Source organism: Pristis pectinata, chromosome 34 (assembly GCF_009764475.1).
Source record: "Pristis pectinata isolate sPriPec2 chromosome 34, sPriPec2.1.pri, whole genome shotgun sequence".
Classification (NCBI taxonomy): Eukaryota; Metazoa; Chordata; class Chondrichthyes; order Rhinopristiformes; family Pristidae; genus Pristis; species Pristis pectinata.
In genome coordinates this window covers 19,822,833-19,838,242 of record NC_067438.1, presented here as the reverse complement: position 1 = coordinate 19,838,242, position 15,410 = coordinate 19,822,833, and the positions used below count along the sequence as shown (strand labels likewise).

Genomic DNA, 15,410 nt, shown 5'->3' with positions numbered 1-15,410 from the left:
CTGTGCATTGGAGCCTCCGGACCAACAAACGGTCATAATGCTCTCCTATCTATATAAATTGACAAGACCCTTTGCTGACATAGCAAATCTCCTCAGACTCCAATCCTACAGTCGAAGTGGAGCAGTGGATGTGGTGTGCATGTATTTTCGTAAATCGTCTGATAAGGTTCCTCATGAAAGGATTATTCAGAAATTTAGGAGGCATGGGATCCAGGGAAACGTGGCTGCATGGATTCAGAATCTCCTCAGACTCCAATCCTACAGTCGAAGTAGAACAGTGGATGTGGTGTGCATGTATTTTCGTAAAGCGTCTGATAAGGTTCCTCATGAAAGGATTATTCAGAAATTTAGGAGGCATGGGATCCAGGGAAACGTGGCTGCGTGGATTCAGAATTGGTTCGCCCACAGAAGACAAAGGGTGCTGGTAGATGCAGCATGTTATGCCTGGAGTTTTGTGACCAGTGGTGTTCCGCAGGGATGTGTCTGGGACCCCTGTTGTTTGTGATGTTTAAATATGACGGACGAGTATGTGGAAGGGTGGGTTAGTAAGTTTGCTGATGATAAAGAGGCTATTTGTGGTGTGAATACTGTAGAGGGTTGCTGTAGATTACACCAGGATATTGATAGAATGTAGAGCTGGGCTGAGAAGTGGCAGATAGAGTTCACCCCGGAAAGTGTGAAGTGATTCACTTCAGGAGATTGAATTCAAAGACAGAATACAAGGTCAATGGCAGGACTCTGAGCAGTATGGAGGAACAGAGGGATCTTGGGGTCCACGTCCACAGATCTCTCAAGGTTGCCGGTCAGGTCGATAGGTGTTAAGAAGACGTATGGTGAGTTGTCCTTCATTAGTCGGGGGATTGAGTTCAAGAACCGCGAAGTAATGTTGCAGTTCTATAGAATTTTGGTTGGACCAGAGTTGGGAGTTCAGGTCGCCTCGTTATGGGAAGCATGTGGAAGCTTCATGTCGGGTGCAGAGGAGATTCAGCAGGATGCTCTCTGGATTGTAGAGCATGTCTTATGAGGATAGGTTGAGTGAGCTAGGGTTTTACTCTTTGGAGAGAAGGAGGATGAGACGTAACCTGATGGAGATGTACAAGAGGCATAGATCGAGTGGACAGTGAGAGACTTTTTCCCAGGTCGACAACGGCTAGCACGAGGGGACATAATTTTCAGCTGATTGGACGAAGGTATATGTGGATTCACCGGGTAATTTTTTTCAACACAGAGTGAAGTGCATGCGTGGAACGCATTGCCTGTCGAGGTTGTGGGTGCAGATACATTAAGGACATTTAAGAGAGTCTTAGAAATGATAGAGAAATGGGCGTCTATGTGGGAGGGAAGGGTTAGATAGATCTTGAAGCAGGATAAAATATCGACACAACATTGTGGGCCGATGGGCATGTCCTGTGCTGTAGTCTTTTCTGTTCTGCGTTCCGTGGAAGGTTCGGGAAGCTAAAATCAAACAGAGTCCTTGGGGATTATAAGAAACCAGAAAAGAACTCAAGAAGGGAATTAGAAGAGCCAGGAGGGACCATGAAAAGTCCTTGGCAAGTTGGATTAAAGAGAATCCCAAGGCATTGTATACACACGTCAAGAGCAAGAGGTCAGCTAGGGAGAGGGTAGGACCAGTTTTCCAGCAACGATTTTTGGTAAGTGGGAGATCTTCAAAAGCTAAATATCGAGAGTACAGAATCTGTATGTTCCGGTTACAATAAAAGGCAAGGCTAACTGGTTCAGGGAACATTGGTTATCGAGGGATATTGAGGCCCTTTTAAAGAAAAAGGTGGTGGTGCATATCAGGTATAAGCAGTTAAGATGGAATGAGGTACTTGGGGAGTAAAAGAAATGCAAGACAACACATAAGAGAGAAATAGGAAGGGCAAGAAGAGGACACGAGGTTGCACTTGCATACAAGGTGAAAAAGAATCCCAAGGGCTTCTGTTGCTATATTCAGATCAAAAGGAAAGCAAGGGACAAAATCTCTCCTCTTGAAGATCAGCGTGGTCATCTACGTATGGAGCCAAAAGAGATAGGGGAGATCTTAAATGAATTTCCTGCATCGTAATTTCCTCTATAGAATAAAAGGGTAGTCAGGTCATGGAATGTATCCGAATTACGGAAACGGAGTTGTTGGCTGCCTTGAGGCGAATGAAGGTGGACAAATCCCTAGTGCCTGACAAGGTGACCACCACCCACCATCCTCCCTCCCCCCTCCTCCCACATAGACCTTCTGGGAGACGTGCAAAAATTGCAGGGCCCCTGGCAGAGATGCTTAGAAAGTCCTTAGCCGAGGGTGAGGTGCCGGAGGTGTGGAAGATAGCTGTTGTTGTTCCGTTGTTCAAGAAAGGCTCGAAGAATAAGCCGGGAAATTATAGGCCGGTGAGCCTGACGTCAGTTGTGGGTAAATTATTGGAAGGTTTTCTAAGGGACAGAATATAAAGTATTTGGATAGACAGGGCCTGATTAAGGATAGTCAACGTGGCTTTGTGCGTGGTAGGTCATGTCCAACCAACCTTGTAGAGTTCTTCGAGGAGATGACTGGGAAGGTCGATGAGACAAAGGCGATGGACGTTGTCCACATGGAATTTAGCAAGGCCTTTGTCAAAGTCCCACATGGGAGGCTGCTCCAGAGGGTTAAGTCGCTTGGCATTCAGGATGAAATAGTCAACTGGATTCAACGTTGGCTTAGCGGGAGAAGCCAGAGAGTGGTAGTACATGGTTGTCTCTCTGACTGGTGGCCTGTGACTAGTGGTGTGGCGCAGGGATCGGTGCTAGGTCAACTATTGTTTATCATCTATATTAATGATTTAGATGATAATGTGGTGAACCGGATCAGCAAATTTGGGAATGACACCAAAACTGGGGGCGTAGTGGACAGCGAGGAAAGCTGTCAAAGCTTGCAAAGTGATCTGGACCAGCTGGGAGAATGTACTTAAAATTGGCAAATAGAATTTAATGCAGACAAGTGTGAGGTGATGCGCTTTGGGAGGACAAGCCAGGCTAAGACTTACACAGTGAATGGTAAGGCACTGAGAAGTGTGGTAAAACAAAGGGACCTGGGAATACAGATCAATAATTCCATGAAAGTGGCTTCACAGGTGGATAGGTTTGTAAAGACAGCTTTTGGCACATCGGCCTTCATCAATCAGGGCATTGAGTACAGGAGTTGGGATGTAATGTTGTCGTTGTACAAGATAATGGTGAGGCTGAATTCAGTTTTCTGCAGTTCTGGCCACTTACCTTCAGGAAAGATATCAATAAGCTTGAAAGAGTGTAGAGAAAATGTACACGGATGTTGCCGGGACTTGAGGACCTGAGTTGAAGGGAAAGGTTGAATAGGCTAGGACTTTATTCCCTAGAGCGCTGGAGAATGAGGGGAGATCTTATGGGGGTATACAAAATTGAGGAGCATAGATTGGATGAATTCAGGCAGGCTTTTCCCCCTCTGCTTAGGTGAGCCCAGATCTAGATGTCATAGGTTTAGGGTGAAAGGTGAAATATTTAAGGGGAATATGAGGGGGATCTATTTCACTCATAGGGTGGTGCGAGTGTGGAACGAGCTGCCAGAGGAAGAGGTGGATGCGGGTTCAATTGTAACATTTAAGATAAGTTTGGATAGGTACATTGGTGGGAGGGGTTTGGAGGGATAAGGTCCGGGTGCAGGTAGATGGGACAAGTCATAAAACCAGGTCGGTTTGGGCTAGATGGGCCGAAGGCCCTGTTTCTGTGCTGCAGTGCTCTGTGACTTTATCCTTGGGTTGTCCGAGTGTCATAAAGGAGGGAACGTGTGCTTGGAGGCGGAGGAGGTGAGTGAGGTCCTTAATGAGTACTTTGTATCAGTATTTCCCAAGGAGAAGGACGTGGATGATGGAAAAATCGGTGCGGAGCATACTGATATGCTGGGGCATTTCGAGATAAGGGAGGAGGGTGTTGGGTCTCTTAAAGAGCATTAAGATGGAAAGTACCCAGGACAAGATTGGATATACCCCAGGTTGTGGACAGGTTGTGGACGTTATTCAAGAATGGAAACGGGGATAATTCTGGTAACTTATGACCCGTGAGTCTCACGTCAGTGGAGGGGAAGTTACTGTAGAGGATTCTCGGAGATGGGATTGATGAGCATTTGGAAAACCACGGCCTAATCAGGGACAGTTTTGTGCGGGGCAAGTAGCGCCTCTCTAAAGCGACTGAGTTTTTCGAGGAGATAACGAGGGTGATGGATGAAGGGCGAGCTGTGCATGTTGTAGACATGGACTTCAGTGAGGCGTTTGAAAAGGTCCCTCATGGGAAGCTGATCCAGAAGGTTGAGGTGTGTGGGATCCGCGGTGAATTGGCAGTTTGGGTTCAGAATGGGCTTGTCCATCGGAGACAGATGGTGGTGGTCGATGCGACTTATTCTGGCTGGAGGTTGGTGACCGGTGGTGTCCCGCAGGGGTCCGTATTGGGATCTCCGCTGTCTATGATGTATAGAAATACCCTGGATGGTTGGGTCATTAAGTTCGCAGCCGATCCAACGATCGCTGGATTCGTTGACGGTACATAAGACCATAAGACTTAGCAGCAGAATTTGGCCTTTCAGCCCATCGAGTCTGCTCCAGCAAGAGAACCTGTCTGATTAACTTTTCCCACTCAACCCCTTCTCCTTCCTTCTCCTGTCGTGGATTAAACGGAGATTCGAGAATGACCAGGAGACGCAGAAGATTCTTCAAGAAGTTAAACCTTTATTTGCAAACAAAAGCTGTGACACTCGGAGAACTAGTCACTGAATGCCTCCGAACAAAGGCTTACAGCTCTTTTTATGGCCCCCTGTTAGTATAGTTGACATTATCAATCATATCAGTTTCAGCAGCAGTGATATCTAGTTACAGACCCCCACTTCTCATCCCCCTGCATTCCGCCAGTTATTTTCGCAAGTGTTTTTCCACTGTACGCTTGGTCATAGTTGTTTTCTACTCTAATTACAATATTCTCTTATTATTTCTGCAGTACAGACATCGGTACCAGGTGCTACTCTAATTACAATATATTCTCATTATTTCTGCAGTACAGACATCGGTACCAGGTACTACTCTAATTACAATAAACGTTAGTTATTTCTGAAGTACAGACATCGGTACCAGGCACAGGGTCACAGTTAGGTCACCATGCTCAGTCACCAGCGAGTTACCTTACTCTTCCTGCACGTGGGCTTTCTGTTTCCTTCGATGAAGAAGGAGAAGGAGCCAGCGCCATCTTAGGCACAAAACAAATTATAAGTAAACATGTGTGAACAGCCTCCATTTTCTGTATATGATATAACAGGCGAACAGACGGAGAGAGCTGGAGACATATCGTTCGACAGAGAACTGTCTGCTGAGGGAATTGCGGAGGGATGCAAACTCCAATGCAGAACCGTCAGTAATTCGTCCAGTCACTTCCTTTATTCCTGAACAACAGCAGTAATTACAACTCTGAATTTAGTTCCGCAGCCCGTTGAGCAGCCTACTAGAATAATTCCTGAATTCAGTGCACATTGCGCCCCGCTGCATCTTGCAGCGAAATTTGTGATCTAACCGGATGGTGGAGGCAGCGAGGACGTGATAAATAATCAGAATGACGGGCAGCGGAGGATAGAACACAAGATCAGATTCAGAGTCACACAGATGTAAAGCACAGACAGGTCTTCCGGCCCAATCGTCCAGACCGACTGTGATACTGATCTACGCTGCTGCCATTTGCCGCTTTAGTATTTCATCCCTCCACTCCGTTCTTATCCAAGGACCTATACTTCTCAAGGAATGAGACTGTAAGCAGTGGAAGTCCTGATGACATAAAGAAACACGTACCGGACAGTTGCCCATCGAGTCTGTGCTGTTGAGATGTTTACATTAAGGGGAGAATTGCTCTGAATTGGGGAACAGCCTCGCCACAAACGATTTGATAAAACAATAAGGCTCTCATGACTCCGACGTGATTCAAACACGCAGCCTTCTGAAGTGGAGTCAGACGCGCTGCAGTTGTTCCACGAGGTCGCGTGATGAAGTTAAAATGTGTCGCCGGAATTCGTTGAGAAAGATCTGTTCCTGCTCACCTCCTCATCCGGGAACTCTCAAATGTTCTGCTTTCGCACATCTAATATGGCAACAACATTGTCTTCTCTGTGCCTGTAAACGTCGCTCTTTCAGCTTACTAGTCTTTAACCCCTTGTCTGTGTGTCTCTCGCACCATGAAATTTGTTTCTTCCATTCTTCGGATGTTTAGAACTGAAGGGAGATGAAATATCTTGAGTCAGGGCAGGGCTTATCCCTTTGGTTCATTTGATGGAAATGCCAGAGTCCATCCATTACACTTAAGTTGAGTTCCATCGATATCTGGAATTTGAAGGAACAGATGGCCAGGTGAAAATGCAGGGAATTCGTGTTGCACAAGAAAATCAACAAGATCTTGGTGAAAGGCAGCGTAATCCGAAAGAGCTGAATGGCCTGCTTCTGTGTAAATCTCTCGTTCTTTATCTCGGTTCACCTCTCCCACAGAGACATTCTCTCCACATCTCTTCACTTACTTCGCACTCCTCTGTTTCACTGACACACTACATCACCATTCTCTCTCTCTCTCCCTCTCCCACCCACTATCCGCCCCCTTCTCTATTTATCTAACCATCTGTAGATCTACCCCTCCGTCCATTTGCATTTCGACGCAATCTGTTAATTTTACGGCATAGTTGGACTCCAGTTGACTCCTCATGTCTAAATCGTGTTATTTATCCGAATTCGTGGTAACAACACAGAATTCTTGGAAACGGCAACGTCAACTGTCTGCAAGACTGAAGAAATATTTATCATCACAGTGTAAGTTCCGCCTCGGAGGGGACTTCTATGGGGTGTCAGTGAAGCACCACGAACAAAATGGATGAACTTTGAAATGTTATCTCAGGACGGATCGGTAGGTGGCAGTGCGTCCGAGCAGTCTGAGGCGCTGGGTTACGACTCCATTCTCTGCGGCGACGTGTGCTCGAGTTTTCACTTGCTATTTTGGACCACTGTCGTTGCACTGATCAGTGCAAACTGTAACTCGGTGCCCATTCTCAATCTTACCGATGTTCTGCTACTTGCTGTTTAACATCTTCATGTTGCCTTCACTGTCGGCAAATCAAGTCAGTACCAACATTACGGAGGATGATTTCATGTATTGTGAATCAGGAATATTTCTTGATTGGCATGCGAGAAACCTATTGGGAAATATGTTGTTCGGATATTATACCATGCACGGAGCAGTTATAATTAACTCCAATGAAGAGGTGCCTCGGAAACAGTGATCAAAATGTGGTAGAATGTAACAGTCAGTTCGAACATTTGTGCAGCTCAGGGTGACTGCACGACTTTCGATCCAACAAAAAGGAAACCCTGAACGAAGAGTTGGCAGGGAGTCTCAGGTGGATTGTGGACATACACCGAGTGATCCGGGTGTGGATGGAGAATGGTTATTACTGAAGGATGGAAAGCCTGAATTCCAAAAGGCGTTCCCTCAGGGCAGAAAGGTGCAACATGAAACGTATGGACTATGCAAAACCATGAAATATAGATGCAGTTAGGAACAGAATAATGCCGAAAGAAAACACTCACAAATATCCTGAACAAGAAATGAACCTGGAGGTTGGGAATGTTTTAGAATTCAGCAAAGTATTACAGAGAACCTGGTCTGGAAAACAACCGAAACGTTGCGAGCTAACCCGAGAACCGTTGAAGCAGGCTGCAGGAGGTTTAAAGTGCATGGACGAACAGTTGGCCAATAGTTTCAGTGATAGGAAGGTAATCCGTTTTACTTTGCACAGATGGGTTCGGCTGCCACTTTGCCACGGGTGGGTGATTGGTCCATGAGATGTGCTGACTGGTTCAACAAATTTTACTGCCACTCTCTCGATACTTTTCCCACCGTCACGCAAGTGAGGACCGTTGGAGATAACAAGAACAGAAATTGATGATTGGACATGTTCACAAGAAACATTAAAAGGATGGAATGAATTTCGAAATAAAGCGAGAGATGGGGGACCGGTGTTTCTGTTCACCTTTTCCTTTCTATTTTCAGTTCTCGGACCTTAACAGCGAATGCAAGTGGAAATGGGAAACGATTCCGATGGAACACGGAAGACACTTGGACAAGTGAGTGAAATTAGCCGGATAAGTTGCGACCTAAATTTGATGTTTTGATAAATGTTAATGATTTGCCGGAGTTAATTAAGAACACAGATTTCCGCTGATGGTGGAATCCACAACAAATATTTAGCGAGCCTGGTGAGGGCTAATGGCAGGAAGCACTTGTCCACGCACAAGTTACGGACTGTGCTGTGAACTCACTTCCTCGGTAAAAAGGCATCGGGTATCCGTTCTCCCAGACCACCTCTGTCCAGTTAATCTTACGTTGCATTCCCATGTGGATCAACATGAATTGCAGTCTGTTTAGAGCCAAGCATGTAAGATTTCTTTCATCTGTGCTCTCACATAATACAAACGCGAGGCATTGAAACGCCATGAACGGTACTTGACAGCTTATCTATTCGTAGGCAATTCGGGTTTCAAAAGGTGATGTGAGGACGAAGCTTCCTCGTCTCTCATCCCACGCAACTTATTCTCCACAGTGTCAGCATCGCAGACTAATTTTGCAGTTGTCACCAGGCCTGAATGAACACCGAACAAGAATTAACGAGAAGATCCGCAGCTGCCTCCAAGACACGTGTGCAAAGTCTACTGCAGTGACTCGAAGATTGGGGCTGGTGGACAGACGGTAGAATTCTGGTCGGCGAGAGGTGACCCATATCTGGTTTGACCCGAAAACTTCAGAACTACATTAACATCACTACCTTATTAATGACCAACAACTGACTCCCGCCACCGTGTGTGGGAACTCCTTCAGTCAGGTCCGTGCCAAATATGTGCCCTCTTGCACTTTACCAACAAAGGCCAAGTGAAACTGGAGGAAGAACATCTCTGAATGTTTTCAATATTTTCTGCTTTTATCCCCCTCCTTTGAAGCTGGGCCATTAATCACAATAGTGGATCATTTCCGATTGCGCGACAGCCTGCGATGGTTATACATTGCTGGGACGCTGTATCCGTGTTCGTATCCTCCAAAACTGCAAACTAACCTGTTCCGTTAAATGCATTCATGTTTCCTGACCCACAGATAGTCAACAAAAGCCAGCAGCGGCTCGTTGGTCTAGGGGTATGATTCTCGCTTCAGGACATGTTTGGGCTGATGTGCGAGAGATCCCGGGTTCAAATCCCGGACGAGCCCTGTTTTATTTCAGAAGCACCAATTTCATCCGTATCTCTTATCACTGACGCTAGGTATTTGATTTATAAGTGAGAAAGACTAGAATCGTCTTGAGAGATGCAGAAGATTTGTATGCCAGGTGAGCCTGCAGAAAAGGATAGATCTGCATGTTAATGGGCGTTGTTGGCACTGATGTTTAAGAGCACGAAATAGAGAAATACAGCAAAATTATCTCACACTTCCTGCTTTTTTTTGGCCAGGACACAAGTAGCTCCAAGTTGCAGACAAATTAACCGACACTGATGGAAATTGGGGCCCAAACCCGAATTCAAAGTCCTCGCTCACACCGGTCACTTTACTGTGTCGTCACTTCCGGATTGCGAGAGCTGGAAATTTATCTCTGACCTCAGTTTCTGCCGCTCCAGATTTTGTGACGTAATTCTGATCTTCTCCCCATCCACGAACACCTTATCTACGAATGTGATTATAAGTTATCAGTCGACACCCAGAGGCTTGTTGGGGAATTCCACAAGGAAGAATTGATCACTGAACACAATCCAGTCATATTCAGGTGGACGTGACAATTCCAGCCCAGCTTTCATTTTCAGCGTTCATTGTTTGTGAATATTTTCAATTTCATTCAATTGAACAGTGGCCCACGTTTGCAGCAGTCTCGTGTGTGAACCCAATTCCGCAATATCATACTCCAGTAGGCTGTTTCTCAAAGAAAACTTCTTTGCCGCATTTCACGCAGCTTACATTAAGTATGAACGGTTGCCAATAGTTATCGATTCAGTACTGTGCAGGCGAACTGATGGAGAGGCGTATTCACTCAGTGTGTGACGTTGCCGCAACATCACTCAAATGAGCAATAACCTTATAGCTTCATAGCCTCAAGTACAAGCCTGGTGAACATTATCAAATCCATGCAATCTTCGATGCTCCTCTGTCCGACTGAGTAACGGTCCAAACAGTTTGTGCGGAGTGTCGTTCCTCGTGACACCACTTGTAGTTACTCCATTCTGCAGACATAAAGGAATTCCAGTAATGAACTAGATTTAATCTTTTACAATCACTCACATGAAGGAATCGAGGGGAACAACGAATGCACCTCACTGGACTGCAGAAGGTCGACAGGGACGGAGTGAACACCGAGGAGGAAGTAACTTTCTCTGCCAATCATACTTCACACAGACGTTGAAGGAACACACACGTCTGGTTCACTGTGAATGGTGGTCCGTGTTCCACGGCGCGCCGACAGCCATTTTCTTCTATGCCGTGCAAAACTCATTCACTCTCGGCACAGATGCCAAGCACACTCACCTTCCGAACTAAGGTTGCAAAAAACACAGGTCCAAACGGCGCGCCTTCCGGTGGTATCGATATGTGGATTCACCCCGCCTCGCGCCTTTTTCTTGGTGAAAACCAACATTTTCAATGCGCATCTCAGCGGCAACAACAACTCGACAGAGTGTAACGGTGGACGGTTAAACGCAGCCAGTGCTGCGACAGCCGAATGGTTAAGTACAGTGGGGATTCTCCACGTCGGTTCGAACCTTTCCCGCAGCCCTCAGAGATTAGACAACAGGGACTATTCGTCCAACTACCGCTGGTAGTTTTAACCTCCTGTCACGACTCTCCATCCCTTTGCTCTAGAAGAAATAGGTCAACCTGGTCACACAATTGATTCTGCAGATGCTGGAGGAACTCTTAAGGTCAGGCAGCATCCATGGAGAAATAAAAAGTCGGTGCTTCGGGTCGAGACACTTCATCAGAACTGGAAAAGAAGAGAACATAACCCAGAACAAGAAGTTCAGTGGACGGTAGGAGTACATGCAGACAAGTGATAGGTGAGTCCAGATGAGAGGAGAAAGGTAACGGGTGGGAGTGGAGGTGGCCGGGAAATAAGAAGCTGAGAGCCAATAGGTACAAGAGGCAAAGGGCTGAGTGATAAGAAATCCGGTAGCAGAAGGCAGTGGACTATGGAATGAAGGGCAGGAGGTGGGGAAGGTTCAGGCAGGTCAGGAGGTCCGGAGAAAGGATGGGCAGATCATGAGGGCGAAGACAGTGGAAAAAGAGAAGGGGAAGGGGGCACAGGAATGATGGATGAATGGGAGAAGGAAAGGGAGGGTTTACCGGCATTTAGAGAAATCGATGTTAAGGGTATCAGGTTGGAGACAAACAAGCCGAAATATGAGGTGTTGTTTCTCCAACCTGTGTCTGCCCTCATATGACAACAGAAGAGGTCATGGATAAACATGGCGGTATAGGAGTGGGATGTGGAATGGAAATGGGTGGCCAACTGGACATCCTTGCTTTCGTGGCGGACGGAAGGAAGGTTCTTGATGATGCGGTCACCCAATCTCCGTCGGTTCTCACCGATACAGTGGAGGCCGCACCGGGGCACCATGTGCAATGAATGACACGGTTAGGTTCACAGGTGAAGTGGCGCCTCACCTGGAAGGACAGTCTATGGGACTGAATGGTGGTGAGGGAGGATGCAGGGGCTGGTGTAACCTTTAGTACGGTTGCAGGGATGAGTGCCGGGTGGTTCATCTGTAGCGAGGGGTGAGTGGCCAAAGGAGACGCCGAGAGAGCGATCCCTGCGGAAAGCCGGAAGAAGAGGGAAGGGCAAGAGGTGTCCAGTGGTGGGATCCCGTGGGAGGTGGCGAAACTTACGGAGCAAGACGTTTTAGATGCAGAAACTCCTGGGGTGGTATGTGACGACAAGCGGGAACCTGTCCCTATTATGGTGGGGAAAAAGAAGGGGTGGAGTTCCCCGAAGTTAGCGGAATCGACGTTGAGGCCGTCAGGTTGGAGACCCTCAAGGCGGAGTATAAGGGGTTTTTCCTCCATCCTGCGACTGTCATGTGGCAGCAGAGGAGGCCATGGGTAGACATGTCAGTATGGGACCGGAATGTGGAATTGAATTGCGTGGCCATCGGGAGGCCCTGGCTGTTGCGGCGGACGGAGCGAAGGTGCTTGATGAAGCGATCACCCAATATGTGTCGAATCCCAATGATGTACAGGACGCCTCACCGGGAGCACCGGATGCAATCAATGACACCCTCGGTATAAGGCGCAAGACTCAAGGAATCAAATTCCTTCCGTGCCAATGCGGTTCCTCTGGTCTCCAACTGAGGGCGTGGGTTCCAATCGCAATCCTGACATCTGCTGATTTTCACATTTGTAGTTTTTACTTTTTCAATCAACATCAATTAGTTCCAGTGAATAGGACCAGAGCTATTTGAAATGATAAAGAAGTAGGAAAAAAATTCGTCGCGTCGTTTTCTCACAGCGGATTGGAGTGCAGTGGACAGAGTGCGGACTTTGATGAGTAAGGGGGCGTTGATGAGGAGAGCCCGTGACATCTTCTCAAATTTGACGTTGGTGACCTCAATGTTATTAAAGTCAGAGGTGGTTCACTGATGTCACTTTAGTTTCTGCTGTAAATATCCCAGGCTCAAAGAGACTGATTCACCACGAGTTTTCCACAACACAGATGAAAATAGCGGTTGCCGCGCCGTGGTAGACGGACCTCCATTCACAGTGAACCAGACGTGTGTGTTCTTTCAACTTCTGTGTGCAGTATGATCAGCAGAGAAAGTTACTGCCTCCTCGTTGTTTCCTCCGTCCCTGTCGACCTTATATAGTCCAGTCAAGTGCATTCGTTGTTCCCCTAGATCCCTTCATGTGAGCGATTGTAAAAGCTTCATTGTCATTCATTACTGGAATTTCTTTAAGTCTGCATAATGGAGTAACGACAAGTGGTGTTACGAGGAACGACACCACGCATGAACTGTTTGGACCATTCCTCAGTCGGACAGAGGAGCATCGAAGATTCCTTGACTCGAAAATTTTCGCCAGACGGTTAATTTACTTGACGCTCATGAAGCTATAAGGTTATTGCTCATTTGAGTGATGGTGCGGCAACGTCACACACTGAGTGAATACGCCTCTCCATCAGTTCGCCTGCACAGTTTTGAATCGATAACTATTGGCAACCGTTCATACTTAATGTAAGCTGCGTGAACTGAGGCAAAGAAGTTTTCTTTGAGAAACAGCCGACTGGAGTATGATCTTGCGGAATTGGGTTCACACACGAGACTGCTGCAAACGTGGGCCACTGCTCAATTGACTGAACATTGAAAATATTCACAAACAATGAACGCTACAAATGAAAGCTGGGCTGGAATTGTCACGTCCACCTGAATATGAATGGATTGTGTTCATTCTTCAGTTATCAATTCTTCCACGTGAAATTCCTCAACAAGCCTCTGGGTGTCGACTGATAACTTATAATCACATTCGTGGACAAGGTGTTCGTGGATGAGGAGAAGATCAGCATTATGGCACAAAATCTGGAGCGGCAGAAACTGAGGTCACAGTTAAAATTCCAGCTCTCGCAATCCGAAAGTGACAACACAGTAAAGTGGCCGGTGTGAGCGAGGATATTGAATTCGGGTTTGGGCCCCAATTTCCATCAGTGTCGGTTAATTTGTCTGCAACTTGGAGCCACTTGTGTCCTGGCCAATAAAAGCGGGAGGTGTTCGGAAATTTTGCTGCACTTCTCTATTTCGTGCTCTTAAGCATCAGTGCCAACAACGCCCATTAACATGCAGATCCATCCTTTTCTACAGGCTCACCGGGCAGACAAATCCTCTGAATCTCTCAAGGCGATTCCCATCTTTCTCACGTATAAATCAAATACCTTGCGTCAGTGATAAGAGGTACGAATGAAATCGGTGCTTCTGAAATAAAGCAGGGCTTGGTTGGGATTTGAACCCGGGACCTCCCGCACATCAGCCCAAACATATCCCTAACCGAGAATCATATCACTAGACCAACGAGCCGCTGCTGATTTTTGTTGACTATCTGTGGGTCAGGAAACATGAATGCATTTAACGGAACAGGTTAGTTCGCAGTTTTGGAAGATATAAACCCGGATAAAGCGTCACAGCAATAAATAACCATCGCAGCCGGTGGGGCAATTGGAAACGATCCACTAACGTGATGAATTGTCCCAATTTCACAGACGGTGTATAAAAGCAGAGAACATTGAAAACATTCAGAGATGTTCCTCCTGCAGATTCAGTTGGCATTTATTGGGACAGTGCAGCAGGGCAAAGACTTGGCACGGACCTGACTGAAGGAGCCCCCACACACTGCGGTGGGAGTCAGTTGTTGATCATTAATAAGGCAGTGATCCGATGATTGTAGCTCTTAAGTTTTGGGTTCAACTTGATGTGATTCACCTCACAGCGACTAGTATCCTGCCATCTGTCCATCACCCCCAGTCGTTGGTGGATGTCTCCGAGTTACTGCTGTGGACTTTACACGTTGTCCGGGAGGCAGCTGCGGAGCTTGTCGTTGATTCTTGTCGGGTGTTCATTCAGGCCTGGTGACATCTGGAAATTTATTCTGCGATGCTGACACTGTGGAGAATTATAATTTTCTGGGATGAGAGATGAGGAAGCTTCGTTCTCCCATCACCTTTTGAAACCCGAATTGCCTACGTACAGATAAGCTGTCAAGTAGCGTTCATGACGTTGCAATGTCTCCATGTTGGAATGCAACTTAACATTGGGCATGGGTAGTTTGGAGAACGGACATTTGATGCCTTCTTACAGAAGACGTGAGTTCACAGAACAGTGTCTCCTGTCATCAGCCCTCACCAGGCTTGCTGAGTGTTTGTGGTGGATTCCTCCATCAGCGGAAATCTGCGTTCTTAATTTGTTCCGGAACATCTTTCACATTTATGAAAACATCAAAATCAGATCGGAACTTATCCGGTCAATTTCACTCACTTGTCCAAGTATCTTCCGTGTTACATCGGAACCGATTCTTCTTTCCACTTCCATTCAACGGTCCTCACTTGCACGACGGTTAGAATAGTACAGTGGGAATGGCAGAAAAAATGTTTGAACTCGTCGCTAATCTAATGAACCAATCACCCACCCGTGAGAAAGTGGCACCCGAACCCACCCGTGCAAAACAAACACGGATTAGATTCGCATCTACGAAACCATTGGCCAACTGTTCGCCCATGCACGCTAAACCTCTTACAGCCTGCTTCAACGGTTCTCGCGTTTTCCCTCACCATTACGGTTGTGTTCCCGGACAGTTTCTCTGTAATACTTCGCTAAATTCTAAGACAC

General features: G+C 46.7%; 1 non-coding gene across 1 annotated transcript; it reads left to right on the top strand.

Annotated features, from left to right (window-relative positions):
* The first annotated feature begins 9,184 nt into the window (after window positions 1–9,184).
* Window positions 9,185–9,273, top strand: trnal-cag (transfer RNA leucine (anticodon CAG)). Its single transcript is given in 2 exon segments — window positions 9,185–9,220; window positions 9,238–9,273. It is a non-coding gene; the product is annotated as a tRNA-Leu (tRNA).
* The last annotated feature ends 6,137 nt before the right edge of the window (window positions 9,274–15,410 follow it).